We start from the raw sequence: 4,059 nt of genomic DNA, 5'->3' as shown, positions 1-4,059 counted from the left end.
CTGGTGTCTCAATAGGTTGCATGTCTCCAAGTCCACTGGCTCCGAGCCCAGCGCAGCACTAGGACTTGCCTAGAAGTTTCAGTCCTTGTGGCCTATAATGTCTTTCAAGTTTAGTTAGAGCCCCAGAGCACTTTAGCTTGTGGTGGTGAGGGATGGGTGATTCTCCTCTGACTAGTGCTGGTCTAAATAGTCCTTCAGTGGGTGCCACCTAGATTCAACCCCAGTTTCCTTTCTGCTGTGAAAGAGTAGCATTAAATTCAATGAAATGGCTCACAATTGCTGTGCTTTCCCCCTCCCATGTATGGATAGATTCTCTATGCCATGTGGCCTCTGTCTGGGGATAGGAGAGGGATGGCATCAGTGGTGCAGGACTATTTCTCCTACTCTCTTCAATGCCACTTTTAGCAAAGTGAAGTTAAACTAGTCAGTGCTCACCTGATTTTTGGTTCTTCTTAAGGTGCTTTTTGTGTAAACAGTTGTTAAATTTGGTGTTCCTGCATGAGGGACGATTGTAAATTCTTCTATGTGGCCATCTTTCTCTATCCCTCCCCTTATAGGTTGTTTTGGTTTTGTTTTGTTTTGCATGTTTACTCCCATCTGGATTAAAAATTCCTTTATTCATTTAAAGTGCTAAATATGCTATGGTTGAATTGAATTTATCAAAGAAACAATAAAGAATACTCTTAGCTATATTTTATAATTTGCAATACATCTTTTAATCTGTCAGTCCTGTGCATTAATGTTGTAGGCAACAGAGACTCCTAGTTTGCCTAATTTCTATTCTATTCTTGTTCATTAGCTATTTAACTACTGAGGTAGAAATGTGGTTCTCTGTAATAAAGACTATAATTTTCAGTCTCCCTTTAAATTAGATGTGGCTGTACGATCATATTTTGGCTATAGAAATATAAAACAAAGTGTCATCTGCAATGTCTGAAAAATGTCCTTAAAGAAAGCAGGTTTACCCTTCTTATTCCATTGATTTGAACAGCCATATTGGATCATGTGGTGAAAATCTCACATTAGTACAGCAGAACAAGAGACATAAAAGGATACCAAGTCTTTATGGTGGTGGAACTGACACATCCTTGAATTACTATCTTCAGATTTCTTTAAATAGAAAATAAATTAATTCTATTTCATTTAAAACACTTGCATGTGGGTATTCACAGCCAAACCACTCCTCACTGGCATAACTAACAGCTCTCTACTTAACAAAATTAAAGCTATGGCCTGACATTGAGTCACTTCCCAAGGTCAGAGGCATTCTTTGGCTGATCCCACTGATTGCATAATTCTTTACAATAATAGGACGGCAAGAGGAAGAAAACCTGTCACTTAGACACACTTCTTCCTCTTTGATGTAGCTACGTCCAGCATTGACATTGCCCTTCTCTTTTGTCTCTAGTTTTTCCCTAGCACAAACCTTGGCCTCAGTCAGTGCAGCTTGGCTCCAACTGAGCCATTGTTGACATGATATTTCCTCTTGTTAGTCACAGTTTCTCTCTTACTAAGTAGTTCCACCAAATAAGCATAAAGCCTCAACTCGCTGTTTTCTCGATGCCTCTATTCCTTGAGTATTTTCCCCTAAGTCATATATATATATATATATATGTTTATTGCTTATATATATGATGCTGCATGTGTGTGTGTGTATACACACACATTATCAGAAAGATTAGGTTAATCCTCTTCTCCCTCCCTTCTGTTTAACAATTACAGTCCTTGACAACTACCTTTATGTAAGAAATCTATGGTTACCTGGGTGATTAAATTACCAGTTGGTTAACTTCTATTCTCCATCTGACTTCCAAATCTCAATTCTCCTCTCTCCCTTTTGTCTAATGAATAGCTAATCAATTCTGAAAGGTTAAGCTAAAGTACATTTTGTGACTGTTGTCCTTTCTAGAATTTTCAAAGCTACATCTTGCCTGAGATTATCTTGAAGGGGCCTGAACTCTTCTATTTCTTTGAAACACTTAAAGCATTTCAAACATAAGAAAACAGAAGAGTTTCTAACAGAGTATTTCTTCATTGACTACATGATAAAGTCACTCTTCTCACCTCCATTCATTCATTCCTTTGCATTTTGTCATTCTCTTTCCCATAAAAGAATTATCTGTCCAGTAAAATAATGTAAACACTTTAATGGACTTGGGATGTAACTGGAAAAAGAAACAAGGATTTATAAACTGAAGCATACTTTTAGAATTATGAATGATTGGCACACATTTTTCTAGTTCATCAGTTGGATTTTAGCTTATTGTTTCTAAAACTCCATATACATTATTCCTGCTTTTTGTCTCTTCCCTCTTTCATTGTTTTCATTTATAGGAAGATAAGGACGCAGCATCAGACTTTCATGCTTCAAGATTTCTTTCCAGTGATATCAGTTGTTTATAAAAATCCAGAAAATATTAGCAGCTAAAGAAATAAACAAGGATTTTACATGGCTAAATATACCAAGGAAACAAGCGATTCATGAATTGAATTCAAAGGGTGCGAATATATGCAAATAAAAAGTCATCACACTATCTGGAGATGGTTAATCATACTCTTCTTATAGCTGAAATAATATCAAAACAGAAAACTGTTGCCTACATTGGATTCTAATTTAACATTCAATACTGTTTTAGTTTAGTGAAAGAGAAATAAAAATCATTAACAGACTAATGTATGTTCTACAGGTAAATAGCAACTTAAGGAAGCCACTTTACTTACAGGATGAAGACAATATAAGAGAGCTCAAGGGTATAATAAAACAATAGTCACTGCTTCCTACAGTGTGCCTATTGTAATCTGGATAAAACCAGAGGGACAAATAATCCCTAGAGTGTCAGTAAATCTTCCAATCTTAAAGTATAAAATGTTCATTAATATGATATTATTATCACTACCAATATATCACACTAATATAATTATTATCTCACTAATAGTAATAATAATATCATATTATTGAACATTTTATACAAGTAGTAATAGCAGGAGTAGCAACAGTAGTTTTTCTAGCCTCTGGGAGAAGTTGAGGACACAAATATATTTGGAAAATAAAACAACAATTTACAAAGGACTTCATCAACGACTTGCTTCATAAAACAGCCCTACAAACTAGCTCAAGCAGGTACTTTTACCCCTCTTTGAGTTTCATTTCTACTTTCTGCCTCCTAGATCACCAGTGACTCCAGCCAGAACACTTTACCTGTAACTCTGCTACAAGCTTACCTAATAACCTTGGCCCAGGCAGAGGCATTTTTTAAAAGTTCTTCAGCTGATTCTCATGTGTTGAGAATAACTAAATTCACGTTAATTTATTAATGATTAAATAACTCTAATAACAATTGACTGCCAACAGGCGCCTTTGGGAGAAACATTTTACAATACTTAAGAATCACCTAGAGAGCTTGTCCAGTTTCCTTGACTCCGTCTCCAGTGATTCTGATTCAGTGAATCAGGTTGAAGCTACTGAATCTGCATGTCTAACAAGCTCGTGGATGATACCATGGAACTGCACTTACAGAACCACAAACTTATACCAGAGAAATGAGTTTTGTGGTATAAAATTTTAGGTTTTCTAGCAGGCCAAGAGTGGATATTTGGTGAAGAGTCTTAGATTTGTACCTACAGAGGCAGCTAAATTAATTATATTCCAGAAAATATGTGGCCTGTATTTTCCTATAGATTATGTTTAGCTACATTTACATACAATCCAACATAACATTAATTTAAGTACAAAGGGTTTATTCTTTTGCATACAAATATCTCATAGGCAATCAAAAGTTGGTATGGTTGCACAATGAGGCAATCAATGACCTAGAATTTTTGTATATTTATGTTTCATCAGTATTTATACACGGCTTTATCACTGACAGCACTTCATGTTCTAATACGACTGCCACGGGTCTAGAAATTGCATCAACATTCAAAAAGGTAGGAAATACTTTCTAAAATATTAGGGAATGGGGTACTTTTCCTATCTAGTTTATCTCTGTTTCAAGAGATTTTGTAGAAACTGCTTCCAATAAACTATACATACATATCACGGTTCACAGCTGTATCATA

The sequence above is a fragment of the Piliocolobus tephrosceles genome, chromosome 12 (genome assembly GCF_002776525.5).
Source record: "Piliocolobus tephrosceles isolate RC106 chromosome 12, ASM277652v3, whole genome shotgun sequence".
In the NCBI taxonomy this organism is placed as follows: domain Eukaryota; kingdom Metazoa; phylum Chordata; class Mammalia; order Primates; family Cercopithecidae; genus Piliocolobus; species Piliocolobus tephrosceles.
The sequence above is the reverse complement of the archived record's forward strand: the minus strand, read 5'-3'. Positions refer to the sequence as shown.